The 23,444-nt window shown below is 38.0% G+C and overlaps 1 protein-coding gene across 1 annotated transcript in view; it reads right to left on the minus strand.

The window, feature by feature from the left end:
- Nucleotides 1-17,590: 17,590 nt before the first annotated feature.
- BCL2L13 (BCL2 like 13) overlaps nucleotides 17,591-23,444 on the minus strand; it is a 1,170,396-nt gene continuing 1,164,542 nt past the window's right edge. The window contains exon 8 of the transcript XR_007500267.1: nucleotides 17,591-17,657. The gene's annotated coding sequence lies outside the window, so the exon portion shown is untranslated. The remainder of the gene's footprint in view (nucleotides 17,658-23,444) is intronic.

The raw sequence follows: 23,444 nt of genomic DNA on the forward strand, positions 1-23,444 counted from the left end.
CCTATTTTTATCTGGCCTTTTTATTAGTGTGAAGGGTCACCTTGAAAAATGCAGAGTTTAGGAAGATGGAGAAAGAGAACAAGCAAAACCTGATTTCCCCCTCTGTGATGAGACATGTAAATGTGTCTTACTGGAGCACAACAAAGGCCCATAAGGTAGAGGAGAGGTTGAGAAGTGGTCTGCAAAGGACAACAACCTTAAACTCCGTCTCAGAGAATAAGATGAGCCTGGTCTAAGCAAAGGCAGGGAGTAGCACTGGAGAAGGGCCTTTGTCTTGAAAGGCCAGTCAATGGAGCTCTAAATTTTCAACCTGACAGAACAGTCTCTGGATCCCCTTGCTGGGGCTTCACTGCTCTATGCTGCTCTATGTCACAATCTCTCTGAAACTGTACTTGGTCCCCACACAGTCACTTCTGCATGATGGAGACCCTCTGTCATCAGACATCTATCTTGGTATAGGTGGAAGAACTAAGGTAGGGAGGTTGTGTCGCTGGAAGCTTTCTGTCACTCCTACTACTCCACCCTTAGGGATCACCTTCCCTGGAGACCTTTTCAGTGGGCAGTTAAAATGACCAATGAAATGAAATGAATCTACCCAGCACCCTTTCCATCTACTCCCACCACTCCTTCACCAGCCCCTGTTCCAGTTCTAGGGCTAGACCTGCTCCCTGCTCTCTCTCCTTTAGTGTCCCTGAAAGAAGCAGGTTCTTCTCTGTTGAATTTCTTTGAATTTCTTTCTTCTCCTGAGAAACTGTATATAGCCCTAGAGATGGAGAGCTGAGAGGAATGAATTCCACAATATCTTCCAACCGTGGAAGACTACTGAACTGCAAATGCTCTCGTGCAATGAGACAGTCTCCACAATTTCTACAGAGTCCATCTCACCCAGAAGCTTCACTTCTGGGCCTCAGTGGGCAATTCTTGATTTAGGGGCAGGATAGCCAAAGTCCCTATTCCAGAAATTGGGTCAACGGAGAACCTAGCTACATTACTTGCTGGCCACTGGTTTTCGCTAAGGGCATGTCAAGAATAGGTGTATATTTCCACCAATATCTAGTTTGTTTAGTTTCTGTGAATATTCCTTTTGGAGATTTTTTTTGTTTGTTTGCTTATTTGGGGGCCACAACCAGATTAGAGTTGGTAGATAGGCTGCATGTCTTACACACAGCTGACCTGTGTTCAATTCAGGCATCCCATAGGGTCCTCTAAGCATTGCTAAAAATAAATCTGAGTGCAGAGCCAGGAGTAACCCCTAAGCATCACCAGTGTGGCCCCAAAACAAAGAAAAAAATCTCACTGACTTTTCATATCACACAATAGAAGACAATCTCCTTAGCAAGACAACGGTGTGAGAAGGCTTTCAGGGACCTAGATTTCTGAAACCTCTGCCTTGCCAATCACATTTCTCTTGTTTCTGCAGTTCAATTCCCATGAGCATTCTCTCTGTTTCTTTATGTTCCTCTCAGTTCTTCTACACACCACACTCTTGCCCACCAGCCCTCACAGAGTCTCCTGGAGCTGTTTTTACCTCCCTCTTTTCTCCTGAAACTGGAGAACTCCCAGTCTCCACCCACACATCCCTTTTTCAGATAGAGGTTTTTAGACTGGAAACTTCCCATTGGTTCTCATTCTTAGTATTCTGCCATTTTATTTTCAAGACACTTTCACTATCTGAAACTATACTTTTTCTTGTGTCTAATTCTTTCTCCACCATTCTATTAACTCTAATAAGGCATACACTATTTCTGATTACTTTATATAACTACCTCTCAGATTGTATGTCTGCATAAAATATTGTTGAATGAATTAAAGTACAAATAAAGCAATCTAAGTTCAAAGATATACTGTTTGTTCAAGGAAGAAGTTAATAATTTTCTAAGCTAGAAATGCAATCTTAATTACCTAGCATTTGTTTTTCTGAAAATACAGAGAATTAAAATATAAGAACTAAGGACTTTCAGATTTCAAAATCCTATTTCCAAAGATGCTGCATTTCATAACTAATGTGAATCATATATCATTGTTATTATAGATTCAACTTTTTAAATATAACTATTAATTCCTAATCAGTCATATTTCACAGTTATACTCAAACAGCAAAAGATCCAGAGAATAGTTGCCACTTCAATTTATCTTTCACCAATGCAGAACATCAATATAATTCCTTACTTTACAGTTAAATTCAAAATAATCGAAGTTCTAATGAGCTACGAAGAGCAACTTTTATCACAATGCCATAAATGTTTGCTTTGATGATCCTCTGTATGGTCCTTTATTTGTAAGTACATGACTTCAATTTTTCTCTTTTTGTTTAAACAATACTGAAAAAAGAATAAGCTTTATTATAAAAAGCAAGGGTTGCATCCTAAATTTGTTTAAATTAAAGTTTTTCTATTTTCTAGCACTTATTACTTACAGACTTTGCAACTTGGAAAAAATCAAGTCATAATGCTATCAAGAAACCATAAAAATGTCTAATAAGAATATTAATTTGATATTAAAATATCAAATAAGCATTTAATTCATTTTCAATTGTAAATCTTTTTTAAAAATTTCAGAATTGTCTTATGATATTTATTCTATTAAGAACACTTATTTATAGGCAATTTTTGGTTTTTTATTTTTTGTTTTTTGGGGCCCACACCGGTATTCAGAGTGTACTCTTGACTTTTAACTCAGGGATCACTACTGGCAGTGCTAGGGATTAAATACAGGTTGGCAACACACAAGGCAAGCACCTTAACTCCTATACTATCTTTCCAGTCCTTAAATCTAGATATCACATGGTCTATAGATATGTATATAGCATAATACTGTTAAGAAAATTACTTTATAGTACACACAAAAGTTTACATTATGAAATTATTTTTGCTTTAACTTGTTCTTTTTCTGTATTTATGTCATTCACACTCTTGTCATTTACTCTCTTATGAAAGAAATCATTTCTATAGCTATAAACTTTGCATTATTAATTATATGAATTTATCTACATCCCTAAGATCTAGGTACGACTAAGCTGTGTAAAACAACCACTTCACTGATGAGAAAATAGAGAACCCCAGGAGATTAAATGACAGCATTGGACACCATATTGGACAGCATTGGACACATATCCCAATCCACAGGCAAGCCCAAAGTTTTCTGTCTGCAACCTAAAAATGTCTTTGGGTCACAAGCAACTCCTTCCTTCTAAAATACTTGATCAAAAAATAAATCACTACTAAGAAGTGCTGTTCTACATAAAAATACTGAATAAAACTGCAAAAGTTGACAAATAACCACATGCAAGTCCTAATTGCAACTATTATTCTTTCACATGATAGTTTACAACAGAAAAAGAGAAAACAATGAATACCTTCACCCAAATATGAGATTGGAGAATCAGACCACCAGGGCCTAAAGGAGAGCTCCCCAAGGACCCACCACAGAAACAGACTTTAGTCTAGTGCTCCTGAGGAAGCTCACAGATAATAGTCCAGCATCTACCCATGTACCAGTTTCTCAACTCAGTGGTGGAACAAAAGTAGCAGATGCATCCAAAGCTGAACCCCAGTAAAGGGAGGAGCCCACAAAGGAGCTGTAGTGCAAAACTGCCCCGAGGGAAGGGAGGAGTGAGGTGAAAACTGACAGCCTTATCGCTTCTCTTACAAAATTTATCTGGACTTACCTGAGGCCTCATGGGGATCTGGGCATGCTGGTGGCAACTGTGGTTGGTGTGCATGAGACTAGCATGAACAGTATTGAATGGAAATCATGGAACACCGTTTAAAAAAAAAAAAAAGGAAAAAGAAAAAATACAACCTGAGAATAGATCTACTCAGAGGCAAAAACTAGATGAGTAAGATCACAAGCTGGACAGATACATGAATCCTACAAGCCTGCCCTTTCAGAAAAAGGAGCAGCCCGCAGGCAAATTCCACCACCCTAGTGCTGAGGCTGGGCTGGGAGGGCAGAGTGACAATCACCAGCCCCCAGGGAAACAAAACCAACAACCAACAGGAACCCACTGGGTCCAATGTATGACTTGATTGAGTCAAGAAAAAGTCAGGAAAGGCTTTAAAAACTAAGGGATGGGGGCCACAAAGATAGCACAGTGGTAGGGCATTTGCCTTGTATATAGCTGATTCAGGACTGACGGTATTCAAATCCTGGCATCCCATATGGTCCCCCAAGCCTGCCAGGAGCGATTGTTGAGCACAGAGCCAGGAGTAACTCCTGCGCATAGAGTCCGGAGTAACCCCTGAGCACTGTGTATGACCCAAAAACCAAAACCAAAAAAAAAAAAAAAACACCCTAGGCATGGAGGGAGGGAAATGGGGGACATTGATGGCAGGAACCTTCCTTGCACTGGTGAAGAGGGTGTGCATATTATGGCTGAAACCCCAGTTACAAATTTGTAACCATGGTGTTTAAATAAAAAAAATTATTATTAAAAAAAAAACAGGAATGAAAAGGCAGTATCAAAGCTTTAACTGTTGTCAGGAGCCAAACTCCACCCTTGTCTGAACAATTCAACATCTGGTTGCAGCCCAGGTCAAAATTAGCAGATTCAGATGCCTCCCAGGTTGGCATAAGAGCTGGCAACAGAGCTCTGGCAACAGACTAAGCAACACAAATTCCCCAAATACAAGGAATGTTTAGACTTAGTTGAGACCACGTTTACTGGCCAAATTTAAGATGTGGCACCAAAAATCCTGACAAGGTTTCTACAAGGGCACGTTCTCCGGTGCAGGTCTGGCCTCTCCAGTCTTAGATGTACAGATGGGGCAGTGGTGGCTTGTTAATGCAAAGTCCCAGCAGCTTTCCTGAGCAACACAAACTCGGTGCTATCTGTGAGAGTGAAATTAGTAGGTGAGAGTTGCGCACAGCCACTCAAACATGCTAACAGCAGGTGCTCCCCTGTATCCCTCACATTAGATGTGATAGAATGAAGATGTAGAGGAAGCACCTGTATTGGCAAACATCGTCAAAAATCCAGAAAGAATACCAATGCTTGAGAGCTCTCTAAACCAAGGCTAGTATTACAGGAGAGCTCTGAGAAGGAAAGAGAAAGAGGAAGTGAACCTAATAAGAAGTCTTTCTGCGATGAAGAACACAGCTGAGCAGAATGACAAAAGTCAAGGAATGTAAAGCATAAAGTATAATGAAACCATCAGCAAAGTAAAAATGAGGGAAAGTCTCAAGTGAAGAAAACTTAAAAGATCTATAGGAAAGTATCAAAAGATATGACATTTGTATCACAGAGATACAATCAGGACTAGATGAAAACAAGAATAGGGAAGAATTATTGGCTGGAAAAATGTAAACTGAGCACTTTTTATCTTGGTATTGAGCCATATGACCAGCTCCAACAAACACAAAGATAGTGGCAGGAGATTTTAACATCCTGACCCCTCACTATTGCATAATAAACTAGACAAAATCAGTAAGAAAATAATGTCCATTTAGGAAGAAATAGAAGGCAAATTTTATATCTGCCCACCAGAAGTTAAAAGAACATTTTTCTATAGAACATGTAGGATGTCCTCCAGGACACAAAACAGGTGCCTATAAAATCATTAGAATAAAAACATACCAAGTATCTTTTCAGATAACAATGTGACAAAGAAAAAAATAGCTCAATAAAAGAAAACCTGGGAAAACACAAATATTTGGAAACTAACTAAACTACATTCTATTAATAACTATGTGTTAATTAATTCAAATAATAAATCCAGAGCATCCTGGATTCATGTATAAAATTCTATTAAAATAGTTTGTAAACCACTGTGCCTATTCCTAAAATAAAAATATTGGGGCCAGAGTTGTGACACAGCTATAGGGCATTTGCCTTGCATGCAGCTGACCTAGGATGGACCACGGTTCGATCCCCAGGGTCCCATATGGTCCCCCAAGTCAGGAGTAACCCCTGAGCACACCGGTGTGCCCCCCCAAAGAAGAAGAAAACAATAAAAATATTGTTTATAAAAAGTTCCTAGGAACAAATGTGAATGAAGATAATAATCTATTAGAACACAGGAGACAAAGCAAAGGCACTTCTAGGAGGAAAATTCACAGCAATTCAGACTTTTATCAGAAACTAGAAAGGGCTCAAATAAATAAACCTACCCTGACATGTTTAGAAACTAGAAAAAAAAACTAGAAAAAAAAATTAACCCAAAGTAAATGGATAGAAGCAAACAATAAAATTATATTGGAAGTCATAGCACAAAATTTTTTTAAAACTCACCAAAAAGTTTAATAAAAACAAGAACTGGATTTTTATAGTCATATAAATAGATGCAGAAAATGTCCTTTTTCCAAGGTTCAATATTTATTGAGCTAAGTATTCTCAACAAAATGCGCTTAGAAAGATATTAATTCAACACAGTAAAGGCTAGAGATATCATAAAACCACAGCTAACATCATACTCAATGGCAAAAAATAAAAAATAACTGAAAGGTTTTGCTCTAAGATCAGGCATAAGACAAGGGTGTTCAGTGTCATAATTATTCATAAAGAGTAGGAAGCCCTACCCACAGAAATTAGGCAGCTAGGAGAAAGGTACTCAATTCAGAGGAGAAGTCAAACTATTACTATATAAACAGCAAGGGACTGGAGATAAAGTATTTGAAACAGAAGAATAAAAGACAGTGCTTGTGGATAAATATAGCAAGACATGTTTGAAATACATAAATAAAATAGTATTTTTTTAAACCTGGGTAAAGAAAAATGTTGGCTTATTTTTCAATGTGATGACTCAGTATTTTAAAGACATGAGGTTTTTCTTTCAAAATCTGAATATTTAGTATAATTCTATTTATATTTTAACCTGTTAAGTAAATGGTGAAGATTATGGACAATTAAAATATGAGTTAGTTGGTAAATCATGTTTTGAAACTATGAAAAAAAGCAAGCAGGGAGAAAGGAAAGATGGCACAAGATTAAAATGAATATGTACTGCTTTAAGCAAACCTTTTTGAGTGCAGACAATATATTCAACTCTAGCATAAAGTTATATGAATAGCAGTGAGAACCTACCAATTCGAGACTTGTGAAGCATATTTCAGAGATGCAATAAGCACTGGTGACTGGGATTAAGCTGAGAATACAGCAGTTCATCAGACAAGAAACAGTGATGTTGAAATGAGTGGAGGCAGGAGGGCCATGAGAGCTGGGGAGAAGCAGCAGTCTAGGCCTCCTTGTCTTTCAGATAAATGTGGATTTAATAAATGTGGGGGGCAAAGACTAAATTAAAGACTTCAGTGGTGGTGCTTTAATGGGCTCCTGTATATAAATATAAGCAATTAAAATACAGTTGGTTGAGACTTAAAATGCTATATTTAACATCCACCCGCAAGGTATGACTTGGAACAACTTGGAATATTGGCATGCCAACATCCTCAGTATATGAAGAGTGGCATTGGCTGGACAGCAGTCAGAAGAAGGTCATAATGCAGACTGAATGAAGGGCAGAGAATAAAACCAGGGCAGCTGAAAGGTGAAAGAGAGACAGTTGCCACTCATAATGAGTGCACTGCTGAAGAATTTTATATAAGATTTCTGAGGGGTGGGCGACAGCAATTTAAGCAGTATAAGTACATGAAAGAATATTGATTTTGCATAAATTTCACTGACATCTTTCTAATTTTATTAGTAGGCATTACATTTTTATTTGCATTTTTTTCACCTCACACTTCTGTAGAGAAACAATGAAGAAAATGCTCAGACTCAAGAGAGCTGGATTTCAGTTAGCACAAAAGTGGAAAATTAATTCTCCTCACTGATGTTTATTGTTTGTAGAAAGTCTGGATATCGGGCTGGGCGGGGGGGAAATGACAAAGTTTGGATCCACTTATGAAAAAAAATGGAGAATGCTCATCACTCACTTAAGCTTCCAAAGAAATGCCTGATGCCAGATTATAGATATTGAGATTGGGAAGCAGATAGAAAATGTTGAAGAGAAAAGATGGAAAAGTCTGCCTACAAAAACAATAGCTACAGTAATGCCACATTAATAACCAAGATAGGGTCTGAGGTATGAAACTCTTTTTTATTTATAAAGAGAAGGAAGAGAAAGAAATTAGTTAGAGAACCACATTGGCGATAAGTGTCTGATCTGACATAGCAGTGGGTAAGGAAGCAATGCTTTCAAGGCATTAATAAATTAACAGTTATAATTAGAGACCCAGGGACCTAGTTCTTTCCTTTTAGATCTCATGGGGAATAAATTGTGTAAAAATATGTACTCACATCCCAGGGAGGAAAATCTCAATTTGCTTGTATCCTTTCATCAATCAAAAGATATCATATATATATATATATATATATATATATATATATATATACATATTACAGTTTTTCTTAAAATTGTGTGTAAAAAGTGTTGCTTTCATGTTATAATAACTAGAAAAAATTACCAATAAGAAGCTACAGGCTCTTTGAAGTTCTAAAATTTCTCAGAGTAGTTTGCAACAAAATAAAGAAGTCCATTAATGTTACAATGGCAGTCACACTAGTGGGCATTTGGGAAGGAAATGCAAACAATCTGATTTTTCGGTAAAGATCAGTTTGTATTATATGTTCTCACTGCATCTTACAATTGTAAGTTGGAACTTTGAACAGTGAATGATCTGGTTAGCTGTTAGAAAGACAATAAATATTACAGTCTCTAAATTTAAAATCCAGTAGCTATTTGCCAACTAAAATTTTTACCTCATGCATAAACTTTTATGTATAAATTATACCCTGTAGATTTCTACAATGTACTGTCAATGAAATATTAAGCCTGCCATTTTGCTTTAAATGCCCGTACATTTGTATAAATGTCTATAAAACAAAAAGGACAGTTATTATTTCTATCAAATTAATGTGCATTGCAAAATCAAAATAAAAACATTGCTATGTAATTCTGATATATGGAATTGTGTGTTATTAATATAATCAACATATACAATTATGACATTTAGGTCATTGTTTTCTATGACTCCCTTCATTATAATAATCTACCTCTAATTTAGAATCTGGATAGTTATCTAAAACATTTTATTTATAGTAATTATGTCTTCCCCATCATTTTCGATCTTTTTTGTTTTGTGTTGTCTTTTGGACCACACTCAGCATTATTCAGGGATTGATCACTCCTGGAAGGCTCAGGGGACCATATGGAAATGGATCCTGGGTCAGCCACTTGCAAAGCAAACGCCCAATCATTGTGCTATCACTCCAATCACTAAATGAGCCTATTTTAAATAACGGGCTTTACATTGAGCAATAGATAATTAGGCTCTATCTTACTTTTTGATCGGATGTAAAATTTGACAATATTTTTATTTATAATGTACTTCATAACAACCATGATGAAAACAAGAACAATACAATTTTTTTTCAAAATCCATCCTGCAAGAATACCTTTTGTGTTTCTTCTTTTGTTATAATCACTGTAGTACTGAGTCTCCCAGGGATTGCCCCAGCAGAGGTCAGGAGAATGTAGTGCTGGGATCCAGCCCAGAGCCTTGCACAAGTTGGGCATATGCTCCAACACAAGAGCCACACATCCAACCAAAAATCAGAAAAATCAAGAATGTTATTTTTGTGTGTGTGACAATCTAGAACTTAGACTATTAACTTAAAATATATATGGAATGAATACCATCCTCGAGGAGTGATAAGTTAATCCAGATCCCTGAAAAGGTCATAGAGTAGATCCACCTTTACACCTTGGTTTATATTTCTTCCATTTTTTTTGAAGAGAAAAAAATAAAAATCTCACTTAACCACTGTAACAAATACAATCATAACTTTTATCTCTATTCTAAATATAAATAAATTGGCATTTGTGTTTCATAATGTGTTTTATTTGTGTATGATAATTAACACTTTAAAAGTTAACATTAATGTATGATACTGTTTCTTAAACTTAGAAAACTGTTTTCTTTTTTTTTTTTTTTTTTTTTTTTTTTTGTGGTTTTTGGGTCACACCCGGCAGTGCTCAGAGGTTATTCCTGGCTCCAGGCTCAGAAATTGCTCCTGGCAGGCACCGGGGACCATATGGGGCGCCAGGATTCAAACCGATGACCTCCTGCATGAAAGGCAAACGCCTTACCTCCATGCTATCTCTCCGGCCCCGAAAACTGTTTTCTAACTAATTTATGGGAAATATAAAATTAAAGGCCTGATGAGATAGCAGAGGGCTATCCACTCACCTAACATGTGACCCATCCTGGTTTGACCTTGGCATATTGTCTCCTGAGCACCACCAGAAGACATCTCTGAGCACAGAGAGTCAGGAGTAAGCCCTGACAAAAACAAAAACAAAACAAAAAAATAGAGATGACAATTTGATTTAATGACTTTAGCATTTATTTAGATCAGCACTGTCTCACAGAACTTGATGCAATTACGGAAATGGTCATCCTTTCACCAACACCATAGCCACTAGCCATATGTGACTATGAACATTTGAAATATTGCTAGTACAGATAAAGAACCAAACTTCAAAATTAATTTAAGTTCAATTCTCCAAATTCCTCTTGTAACTGTTATAGTTTGTGTCTACCATTTCAGAAAGAATAGATCAAGAGGCCATCCATATAGGCAGTCTCTTCTAATGCCCAAATATAAGATGCTGAAGTAAATAAAGTAATGCTAAACCATCTTTTATTTCTGGAACAATATCTACTTGGTTATGCTAGATTTGACTTGCTAATATATTATTAATGTAGTAAGAGGAAGAAAATTGCATTCACCAGTATTCTTATTAGAGAAAGTACTATATTTGTTTAGAAGAAATACTTCATAAGTCCCTTGAGATTGCATATAAGACCTTCAGGGAATGTGCAAATAACAGGGATAATGGAATTTGTTCTCCATAATGAAGGAGTATGGAATTTTAAGACATAAACAGAATAGCTGAGAGTGACAGAGTGGAGCCAGTGAGGCTAAGAACTGTGTGAAGAACAGAAAAAGAGAACACATCAGTTACAATAGAGAAAAGGAATTAGAAAAGGAAGAGAAATTTTAAATAATGATTTTGGATAATTATTTTTTTATATTTTTATATATACTATGTGAGCTTAGTTCCTCTTCTGGTTCCCAATTGTTTCAATAGAGTACAAAATGATCATGAATATTTAAATGTGTGACTATGTTTACAAAGATACATGCATACATGTTTCTCTATTCTTCTAGACGTTGCCTTTAAACATCTCTTTTTGTTGTAGTGGTAGTTGTTTTATTTTGGAACCACTCCCAGCACTTATTTTGGAACCACACCCTAGTACTTAGGGGTTATCCCTGGCTCTACACCCAGGTATCATCCCTGGCATTACTTAGCAGACTATATGGGGTGCTGGGGATCAAACCCAGGTAGGTCACATGCCAGGCCAGGGCCATATCTCTCTGGTCCCCTTCAAGCATCTTTTAAAGGTCAGTGCTAGGAACAACGATAAATAATCAAATTAAAAACTGATCAACAAGTAACCCAGAATTTTTACCTGTTACCTAAACACTATGTATATTGAGTCATGGGGAGCAGAAAACTGCTGCAGACGTCTTGTACCCCTAAGCAAAACTTTAGTGGGGTCAGAAAAACCTTCACGGAAGAAAGCGGGTACACGAGGAGGATGAATATGAAATATGAAATAATTGAGGCCACACAAAATGCATTGTATGGGGACCCACGTCCATGAGACGAGAGACAAATTTTACTTTTCAGCTGATGACATTTTAAGCACAATTCTGGTATGCAAGGTGTCTTCAGGGAAAACAAAGGGCAGAGGATCCTTAGGAGGGACAACACAATTGTACCAGACCCTGGAATCTACATATCAAATAACTACCGATGTAGGTGAGAAAGAGCTTTGCTAGAGGTAAGGCGAGACATGAGCTGGAGATGTTTTTTGGGTTAGCAAAAAACAGGTTTTTCAAGAAACAGGAGGAGAGAAGCAGGTTCTGGAAGAAATGATTTTGCAGTGGCCGGGAAAGTGGATTTTTGGGGGTATGGAAATTATTGTTTACCATCATGAAGCTAAACCCAGAAAAACAAGCTGCTGGCACTTGTTACAAATAAACTAGCCAGCGGGGAGCTTTTGGCAGGCTTTCTTTGGTACTGAAATTTCTTTGTGACTACAGGATAGCTAAGGCCAAATTTCTGTAGTAGAAAAGGAGACAAAAATCAAAATATAATGAAAAGAGAAATATAATGTCACAGCCATGTCAGAAATATAGCCAGTAATCCACACAAGGGTCAATGATTGACTTCTCCAATGGGCCTTCTGGCAGATATTTCTTGGGAGAAAAATTAGGCACTGAACCAGGAAAGTCAAAAGCCACGTCTGGTGCGTGCTTCCCTAATAAATGAAGACATGAATGCTGCATGACTCTACAGAAAACATTTTAGTTCTTATCTTTTCAAGTGAAAATAAGCCACATTGGAATATGAGACTAATAGACATGCCTTCCTCTTGTTAGAGAAACCTTGATTCCACATCATCCAGAGATCCCAAGTAGAATCTGGTTTTGTGACCCCTGTAGGACACTGGAGGAGACTCATTTTGATAAGACTCTTTAAAGAAACTATTATATTTGGAATGTAGAAAAAAAGAGTGAACCAAAATCATTGGTCAGCAAAAAAAGGAGTTATTGAGTAATCATTAGGATGGTTTCTGAATATTCTAGCCTTTTGCTAGATACTAAGAAAGGGTGGATTGCAATCAATCAACAAATTAGATTATAGATAGATGGCCTACCTTGGCTGAAGGTAGCTAAGTATAAAATAAACAAATTATCTCTGTGGTCGTGTTGAAAGGAATAATCTGGCCCCAGTGTAACCTTCTTCTGGTTGGCATTGCTAGTTGGTTGATGCCACAGTGTGTTTGTTTCCAAACGGCTAATGTTCTGAAGGTCCTTTTACCAAGTAAAAAAACCCAAGCTTGCTCTCAATAGAATTGAGATTAAACAAGCAAGTACTACTTTAAACCACTAAGAATTGCTATTACGGGGGTCAGAGAGATAGCATGGAGGTAAGGCATTTGCCTTGCATGCAGAAGGACGGTGGTTTGAATCCCGGCATCCCATATGGTCCCCTGAGCCTGCCAGGAGCGATTTCTGAGTGTAGAGCCAGGAGTAATCCCTGAGCGCTTCCGGCTGTGACTCAAACGCCCCCCCCCCCCAAAAAAAAGAATTGCTATTACAGCAAAACCTTGTGCATCTCGAGACAGATAGTATGTTTAGGTTCACCGAGAAAAGCAAGGAAGGGGTGGATTTCTGGACTGAATGGAACAGAGTAAAAGGCCATCTACCCTGGGGCAAAGAGGGCAGAAGTCTCCTGAGTACCTGAAGGAATAGCACCTACAGGCATATGTATGTAACAGCTCCTTTTTGTGCTATAACTGTTCTGCTTTTAGGTCATAGATATGCAAGACCGAAAATGCACAAATTTTGTGATCCCTTTCCCTGTGCTTTACACTTGCCCAAAGAACACATTGTCCTTTAAGTTACTTTTTAAGTTCATATATAAAGTCATGTTTGTAAGAAGTATTTTATTTGCAAATGAAAGATTTTTAAACTAAAACCAATTTTCTCCCCCTCTCTCTCTTTACACACACACACACACACACACACACACACACACACACACACACAAATATTGATGAATTTATTTCTTGCTTACCTAAAGGAAAGACAAAGAGAATTAGCACTGGAATTCAAAAGAATCTTTTCATTTTCGTGTGTGTGTGTGTGTGTGTGTGTGTGTGTGTGTGTGTGTGTGTGTGTGTACTGGGTGCCTGACTCTGTACTCATTCCTTTCCTCTCTTGCTCTGTCTACTACTTCTCTCTTTGTCTCTCTGATCTCCTGTTGCTGGTGAGCTTAGTTTATGTGAAAAGGGACAACTGTGATCACATCTAGCTCTCTAAGGCAGTATCCTCTTCAACTCAGAAGTGCTCTTTCCACAGACATGAATACATAATTATAATAAAGAACTCAGGCTAACTTGGTGTGGATCATGAAACCCATCATGAAACAACATATACAAGCACGCAAAAATAGTTGAGCATAATAGTTTTGCCCTAGTGACCAGAAAGCAGAATATAGATGTCCTCCATCAGCCAAAAAGCACAGCAAGCCTGTCAAACCTCCCAGAGCCTATAAGGAAGGTAGAAAGCAAAGAAGCAATTGGAATTCATTTAAAAGGAGGATTTGGAAGGATTCCAAAGTCCTCCAAAATAACCTACAACACACACCAAAGAATACATAAAGCTTAGAAAATAATAAAAACATGTGAAAGCATGAATTGCTTGTGTAGATCAGGGTCTGGAGTGGGCTATCTCACTCTGGATTCTAAGAGTGCTGTAATTGTTGCTACAAAACAGAAGCTAAACATGTATTCTCCTTCTTCCTTTTGTCATAAAAGCAAAAGAGCCTCTTCGGATTTTTTTAATAAATAACATTTTTATTTAAGCACTGTGGTTACAAACATGTTTGTAGTTGGGTTTCAATAATAAAAAGAACACCACCCTTTACCAGTGCAACAATTCTACCACCAATGCCCACTTCTCCCTTCTCCCCCACACCCTTCCTGTATTTAAGACAGGCATTCTACTTCTCTCATGAGAAGTCATGAGAGATAGTCATGATAGTTGTTAGTGTAGTTATTTCTTGAAATGCACTTACCACTATTTGTGGTGAGCTTCATAACCTGAGCTAGTCCTTCCAGCCCTCATCTCCATTGTCTCTGGGCAATTATTACATTAATGTCTTTTATGTTTCTTAAAAACCATAAATGTGTGAGGCTATTCGGTGTTTATTTCTCTCCCTTCAGACTTATTTGACTCAGCATAATAGTTTCTATGTGAGGCCGGTGAGGTGGCGCTAGAGGTAAGGTGTCTGCTTTGCAAGCGCTAGCCAAGGAAGGACCGTGGTGCGATCCCCCGGCGTCCCATATGGTCTCGCCAAGCCAGGGGCAATTTCTGAGCACTTAGCCAGGAGTAACCCCTGAGCATTAAATGGGTGTGGCCCGAAAAACCAAAAAAAAAATAGTTTCTATGTTCATCCATGTATAGGAAAAATTCATGACTTCATCTCTCCTAATGGCTGCATAATATTCCATTGTATATATGTACCACAGTTTCTTTCGCCACTCATTTGTTTGAAAGGCATCTTACTTTTTCTTAATAGTTGATTCTGGCTATTATAAATAGCATTGCAATGAATATGGGTGTGAGGAAAGTATTTTTGTAATATGTTTTTGTGTTCCTATGGTATATCCCTAAGATTGGTATAGCTGTGTTATATGGGAGCTCAATTTCCAATTCTTTGAGGAATCTCCATATTGTTCTTTTTCTCTCCACATCCCCACCAACACTGATTGTTCTTTTTCTTTATGATGTGTGCCAGTCTCTGGGGCATGAAAGGGTACTCCATTGTTTTATTGCATAACCCTGATGATCAGTGATGTGGAACATGTGCATTTGGCGATTTGTATTTCTTCTTTGAGAAAGTATCTGTTCATTTATTCTCTCCATTTTTTGATGAGGTTAGATATTTTTTCTTGTTAAGTTCTATCAGTAACTTGTATATCTTAGATATTAGTCCTTTATCTAATGGGTATAGGTGAATATTTTCTCCCATTCTGTGGGTGACTTTGTATCCTAGTCTCCTAGTCACTATTTCCTTTGAGGTGCAGAAGCTTCTTATTTTAAAATAGTTACATTTGTTTATCTCTGCTTCCATTTGTTTGGACAGTGCTGTTTCCTCCTTAAAGATGCCTTTAGTCTCAAATGTCATGGAGTGTTTTACCTACATGCTCTTCTATATGCCTTATGGTTCCTGGTCTGATATCAAGGTCTTTAATCTTTGTGCATGGTGTTAGATGTTTGCTTTTTTGCATGTGACTGACCATGTGCCAACACCACTTGTTGGAGAGGCTTACCTTGCTCTATTTTGCATTTCTTGCCCCTTTATCAAAGATTAAGTGATTATATGTCTGGGGAACATACTGTGAATACTCAAGTCTATTGTACTGATCTGATAGTCTGTCTTTATTCCAATACCATGCTGTTTTAATGTAATACAATTTAAAGTTGGAGAAAGTGGTACATCCCATTTTTTCCTAAGGATTGCTCTAGCTATTCATGGGTGTTTATTGTTCCAAATGAATTTCAGGAATGTTTGATCCACTTCTTTGAAGAATGTCATGGGTATCCTTAGAAGAATCGCGTTTAATCTGTACAATGCTTTGGGGAATATTGCCATTTTATGATGGTAATCCTCCCAATCCGTGAGCAGGGTATGCATCTCCATTTCCTAGTGTCCTCTTCTATTAATTGAAGCAGGTTTTGTAGTTTCTTTGTATAGTTCTTCACCTCTTTAGTTAAATTAACTGAAAGGTATTTGAGTTTGTGTGGCACTAATGTGAATGGGATTGTTTTATTAATGTCTATTATATCTCTATAATTATTAGTATATAAGAAGGTCATTAATTTTGAGGTGTTAATTTTGTTGCTTGCCACTTTGCTATATGAATCTATTGTTTCCAGAATCTTTTGGGTTGAGTCTTTAGGGTTTTCTAAATATAGAGTTCTGTCATCTGCAAACAGAGAGAGCTTGACTTCTTTCTTTCCTATCTGGATGCCCTTGATATCTTTTTCTTGTCTAATCACTGTGGCAAGTAATTTAGTACTATGTTGAATAGGAGTGGTGAGAGGGGGCAGACTTGTTGTACCAGATTTTAGAGGAAAGGCTTTTAATTTATCTCTATTGAGAATAGTATTTGCCATTGGCTTGTGGTAGATGGCCTTGACTATATTGTTAAGAGTTTTTTTTAAGCATGAATGGGTGTTGGACCTTATCAAATGCTTTCTCTGCATCTATTGATATGATCATATGGTTTTTATATTTCTTTTTTTTTTTTTTTTTTTGGTTTTTGGACCACACCCAGCAATGCTCAGGGGTTACTCCTGGCTGTCTTCTCAGAAATAGCTCCTGGAAGGCACGGGGAACCATATGGGATAACGAGATTCGAACCAACCACCTTTGGTCCTGGATCAGCTGCTTGCAAGGCAAACGCTACTGTGCTATCACTCCGGGCCCTATATTTCCTTTTAAACAAACGGAATATGGGTTTTATGGCATATGGTGTATTACTTTGATTGACTTACATATGTTAAATGATCCTTGCATTCCTGAAATGAAACCTACTTGATCATGTTGTATGATCTCGATGAGGCATTAGATTCTATTTGCTAAGATTTGGTTAAGGATTTTTACCTCTGTGTTTATTAGGAATATTGGACTGTAGGTTTTATTTTTTTCAACAGCTCTGTCTGGTTTTGGTATCAAAGTGATGTTGGCTGCATAAAAACTATTTGAGAGTGTTTCTGTTTATTCAATTTCTTGAAAGAGTCTAAAAAGGATTGGTAGTAGTTCCTCTTGAAAGGTTTGAAAGAATTCTTTAGTGAATCCGTCTGGGCCTGGGCTTTTGTTTTAAGGAAAACTTTTGATTACCATTTTATTTTCCTCAAACGTGATAGATTATGGGCTGGAATGGTGGTGTAAAGCGGTAAGGTGCTTGTTTTGCACGTGCTAACCTAGGACTGACCGCTGTTCAGTCTCATGGCATTCCATATAGTCCCCATAGCCAGGAGCGATTTCTGAGCACATAGCCAGGAGCAACCCCTGAGTGTCACCGGATATGGCTCAAAAAACAAAACAAAACAAAAACAAAAGTGATGGGTCTGTTTAGATATGCTAGAACAGTCTTATTTTAAATGTGGAAGATTATGAGAGTTCAAAAATTTATTATTTCTTCCAGGTTCTCATGTTTTGTGGCACAGAGTTTCTCAAAGTAGTCTCTGATTACCCTTTGAATAGCTATAGTATCTGTAGTAATCTCCCCCTTTTTGTTTTTAATCTGGTTTATTAAGTTTGACTCTCTCCTTTTGTTGTGAGTTTTGGTAGTAGTTTATCAATCTTGTTTATTTTTTCAAAAACCAGATTTTGCTTTTGTTGATCTTTTAGATTATATTTTTTATTTGAATTTCCACTTAACTGATTTCTGCTCTAAGCTTTATTTCTTTCTGCCTACCTATTTTTGGTTGCTTTTGTTGATTATTTTCTAATTTTATAAACTGTGTCATTAATTATTATTATTAATTAATTATTGTTATTAATGTAGGCCCCGTGTTCCTTCCTGATGTGTGCTTGCAAAGCTATAAATTTTTCCCTTAGTACCATTTTTTGCTGTGTCCTACAAATTCTGATAATTTCTGTATTCATTTGCATTTGTTTTCAAAAATGTGTTGATTTCCTCTTTTATTTCATATCTGACTCACTGGTTGTTCAGTAGTGAACTGTTTAATTTCCAGGTGTTAAACTTTTTCTACTGTGTCCCTTTGTAGTTCACTTCTAATTTCAGTGCTTTGTGATCAAAGAAGGTAGTCTGTACTATTTCTATTCTCTTAATTTTGAAAAAGTATGTTTTATCGGTCATTGGGGAATGACCCAGTAAATTAGACAAGAATTTGTATACATATACATATACGTACTAGGCCATTATCTTCCATTTTTCCTTTCAGAGCTAATTTATTCCAGTTGGGTTTCAGTTTGGTTGACCTATCAAGGGGTAATAGGGCAGTATTAAAGTCTCCCACTATTATTGTGTTGCTTTTGATGTCTTCTTTCAGTTTTTTCAAAAATTGAATTAAATATTTTGCTGGTCCCTTATTGGGTGTGTACATCATAGGACTGTAATTTCTTTCTGTTGTACATATCCCTTGATTATTACAAAATGTCCATCTTTGTCCCTTATAACTTTTCTAAGTCTAAAGTTGTGTCACCTGATATTAATATGGCCACTACAACTCTTTCAGGGAGTTGTTTGCTGTTGTGTATGTAAATATTTTAGGGGATTATTATGTTACTGACCCTACCCTGATCAGTGATTGTGCCCTACCCTAGGGTGTGACCTGGCATTCTGCCCCCACTTTAGGGTGGTACTTGATTCTGCTTCCACCATTGGGTGGTATCTGATCCCACCATTGGGTGGTACCTGATTCTGTGGAAGGTGAGGGGCTTTTTGGCTGGAACTTATGCTGAGTCTTTGGACTTTAGTCTTGTCCACCAAATAAAACTAATATTTCCACAAGCCTGACTGTCTGCAAGCTGTTTACTCGCCTTTTCACCTCAGAACCGTCAGCTAGACAGGGTGGCAGATGCGTGCTCCAAGCTGGAGGGGAAAGACCTCATCCTCCATCCCTCCATCAGTCAACCTCTTCAGGGGCTGACTTGCAACAGTTTGCTTGAATTATTGTCCTCCAACCTCTAATTTTGAGTCTATATTTGTTATTATTTATATGTGTTTCTTATAGGCAGCACAATGTTGAATTCAGCCTTTTGATCCATTTCTCCATTCTTTGTCTCTTAACTTGTGCATTTAGTTTATCAAGGTTGAGAGAAACTATTGTCATGGGATTTAGTGTTATCTTTATATAGGACTTTGTTGTGTCTCTTGGTCTGTCTTACCTTAAAAATAGACATTTCAGGTTTTCTTTTAAGGCTTGTTTTGATTCTGTCATATTTCTAAGCTGCTATTTATCCATGAAGCTATGTATACTTCCTTCAAACCTGAATTTGGTTCTGGCAGGGTGCAGCATTATAGGCAAATAAGTCATTTAATTGAGTTTTGACACTATATCCCAAGGTCTAAAGGCCTTCTGACCATGATGGTTTCTTGTGACAGGTTTGCTATAAATCTTAAGGATGCTCCTTTGAAGTTATTTTCCCTTTTTGATTTTGCTGCTTTCTGTAGTCTATCCCGATCTGTGGGATTCATCATTGTGACTAGGATGTGTCTTGGGCTGCTTTTCTTTGAGTCTCTTTTAGCTAGTATTCTTTGGGCATGCAGAATTTGTTTGCATGCAGTCTTTAGCTCTGAGAGTTTCTATGCAATGATGTCTTTGACTGGTGATTCTTCCTGGGGATTATTTTCCTGAGTTTCTAGGACTCCACTGATTCTTATGTTGTTTCTGTTGAGTTTAACAAAGACTTCTATTTTCATCTGTTCACATTCTTTGAGGGTTTTTTACATTGTCTGTTTATTTGCCGTAGGCTCTTTCACAATCCTTTCTGTTGTATGGAGTTGTTATGCATCTCATCTTTCAGCTCACTGATTCTTTTCTCAGCTACTGTTACTCTGTTGGAGAGGCTTTCCAGTGAGATTTTCATTTCACCTACCAAGTTTTTTTTGTTTTGTTTTGTTTTGGTTTTGGTTTTTGGGCCACACCTGGGGGTGCTCAAGGGTTACTCCTGGCTGTCTGCTCAGAAATAGCTCCTGGCAGGCACGGGGGACCATATGGGACACCGGGATTCGAACCAACCACCTTTGGTCCTGGATGGGCTGCTTGCAAGGCAAACGCTGCTGTGCTATCTCTCCGGGCCCACCTACCAAGTTTTTTAGTCCTGTTATTTAAGTTTGGAATTTTCTGATTTCTATTTCATTATCCTTTTGATTCCATTATCCTCTTGATTCTTATTTGTGATTCGTTCAGCTCTATCTATGCTTTCTTTGAGTTCCATGAACATCATCCATATTTTCTCTTTAAACTTTTTTTTCTGAGAGGTTAAATAGGTGGTTAGCACTTTTCAAGTCATCAGAGCTTCCTTCTTCATTCTCTATGCACGGTGTTGGCCTGCGTTGCTTCCCCTATTGTCATGCTTATAGTGTGGTGTTTTCTATATGTTGTGCTGGGGTTCTTTGGGTAGAAGATGTGTGCAGAGTGAAGCAAAGCAACCACCTTCTCTGGCTATGCCCTTCTTGGGTGGAGGCTGCCTACCACCTCTTCTGGTGTGCCCTTGGGAGATCCTATCTGCTGCACCCTCAGGATCTCTTTTGGGTATGGAGCTATGTCTGTCTGATGGAGCAGAGCAGAGGCCTTTTAATATGTCTCCTCTTTGCAAAACACAGGACAGGATTCAGTGAACTTTGTTTTGGTTTTAAATTTTTTTTTTTTTTTTTGCCTTGCTTGGAGTTTCTTTTGGCTCTGAGCTCAAGAATTACTACTGGCAGTCAGAAAGCAATATGGTGTGCTTATGATCTGGGATAGCCTCATGCAAAACAAGCACAGTGTACTATTGCTCTGGTCCATAAGGTAGCTCAACTATGAGGCCTTGATTTGTTAAATATTTGTAAAAATCAAGAATGCAATTTAAGGATCTAAAACAATAGTACAGAAGGTAGGGTGTTTGCCCTACTTACAGCTGACCCAGCATCCAATATTGTCCCTTTGTCCGCAGGAATAATTTCTGAGAATAGAGCTAGGAGTAACCCCTCTGAGCACCACTGGGTTTGGCCCCCCCAAAAATTTAACTTGAAAATCAAATGTGAAAATTAGCTGGAGTAACTTGCCCTTCAATTCAGCAATTTTCACAGTTAGTGAGAGTAAATAATACCTAAGATTCTTAGTTTAAGTCAATTCTTTCTCTCAGAACTGCCTTTCCTCCACTTTCTCCTTAATACTCTCTCTGGTTCAATGGACTAATTAGTGAAATTTTGACATTGTAATTCAGGGGTCTCAAACTTGCGGCCCATGGGCCGTTTGCGGCCCTCCGTACAACATTTTGTGGCCCTGCCCTAGAGGAATCTTTTTTGTTTTGTTTTGTTTTGTTTTAATTGTTTGGGTCACACACTCCAATGTTCAAGGCTTACTGTTGCAAAACATTTCTTAGGATGGAGCTGGATGGTGGATGGATGGAGGGGCCTTAATCTGCCATCCCAAGCCACGTGGCTCCATCCTCCATTAACCGGCGGGTCTGGGTCCAGGAAAGCAACGGGTGTTGAACTCACTCACAGGCAGGCCTCCAGAGAGATAACATCTGGCCAACTGATGTGGCTGCTAACCATTTACATATGCCATTCTTAGCTAGCCCTGCATCTTACTTCTTTCATCCATGTCTCCTCCAACCTCCATCCTGGCCAAAGACCAAAAGGACCTTAATCCCCTAGGTCAAAGGCCTTATATAACCTTTCCAAGACCCCTCCCAGGAAATGGGAGGGTTCTAGCAGGTAAGATCAAGTTACCTGGTTAGAACAGGGGGTGGGGCCACAGCTTACTACTGACTTTGCACTCAAGGATCACCCCGACCTTGCCTCCATGTAAATTGAGTTTGAGACCCCTGTTGTAATTCCACTATTTATCTAATCCACAAATGATACATGTCCCCATTTCTTTGTCTTTAATTTGTTTCAGCAATATCTGGTGATGGTTTGTGTGAAAAAAAACTGACTATATTTTGTTGAATTTATTTTTAGGTATCTTATTTTTAGGTTATGTATATAGAACTCCTTTAATTTGATTTTCATTGCTGCTATAAAAAACTTAGTAGAATTTTGTATGTTGAATGTATACTGTGCCATCTGGCTAAATTTACTTATTAGTTCTAGTGGCCTTCTTTCAGAGTTATTAGAATTGTTTGCATACTGCAAGTTGTAAGTATCATTTCTTTCTTCTTTTACAATCTGTATACCTGTTCTTTTTCATTTGTTTGTTTGTTTTGGAGCCAGAGCCTAGAAGTGATCAATAGCCATAGCTGGCTCTGTGTTCACAGAGGACACCTGACAGTGCTTAGAAGAACATCTGTGGTACAGGAGCCTAACCAGTCTCAGATCTGCATGCTAGGCAAGCACTTAAACTCTCTGGCCCTGTGATTGCTTTGCTTTGCTCACTGAAACAGCTACAATCACCAGGAAAACACTGGCTATGAGTGATAAAAATTATTCACTCTTGCCTGTTGCCATTCTGAAAGGTGGATCTGAAGTAAAATATTAGGTGTGACTCTTTCTCAAATTTTTTCTTCATTAGGGGCCGGAGTGGTGGCACAAGCAGTAGGGTATTTGCCTTGCACGTGCTCACCTAGGATGGACCATGGTTCCCCCGTGGATCCCCCGGCATCCTATATGATCCTCCACACCAGGAGTCATATATGAGCGCATAGCCAAAAGTAATCCCTGAGCATCACCGAGTGTGGCCCAAAAACAAAACAAATGAAAAACCAAAACAAAGAGAGTTTTTCTTTATTCTTTCCCAAGGTTGCTTTTCCCAATTTTCATGAGTGTTAAATTTTTTTAAAAATATTTTTATGGGCCCGGAGAGATAGCACAGCGGCATTTGCCTTGCAAGCTGCTGATCCAGGACCAAAGGTGGTTGGTTTGAATCCCGGTGTCCCATATGGTCCCCCGTGCCTGCCAGGAGCTATTTCTGAGCAGACAGCCAGGAGTAACCCCTGAGCACCGCCGGGTGTGACCCAAAAAAAAAAATATTTTCATTGCCTTTATGGAAATGACTATACAATTTTATCATTTTTATTAGATAGGATGAAATAAATTACATTAATTGATATTTGAATGCCAAATCTGGTATAAGACTCATTTTGTCATGAGCATTGTACTATTTATCTATTACTTACATT

Source organism: Suncus etruscus, chromosome 11, assembly GCF_024139225.1.
Source record: "Suncus etruscus isolate mSunEtr1 chromosome 11, mSunEtr1.pri.cur, whole genome shotgun sequence".
NCBI lineage: Eukaryota > Metazoa > Chordata > Mammalia > Eulipotyphla > Soricidae > Suncus > Suncus etruscus.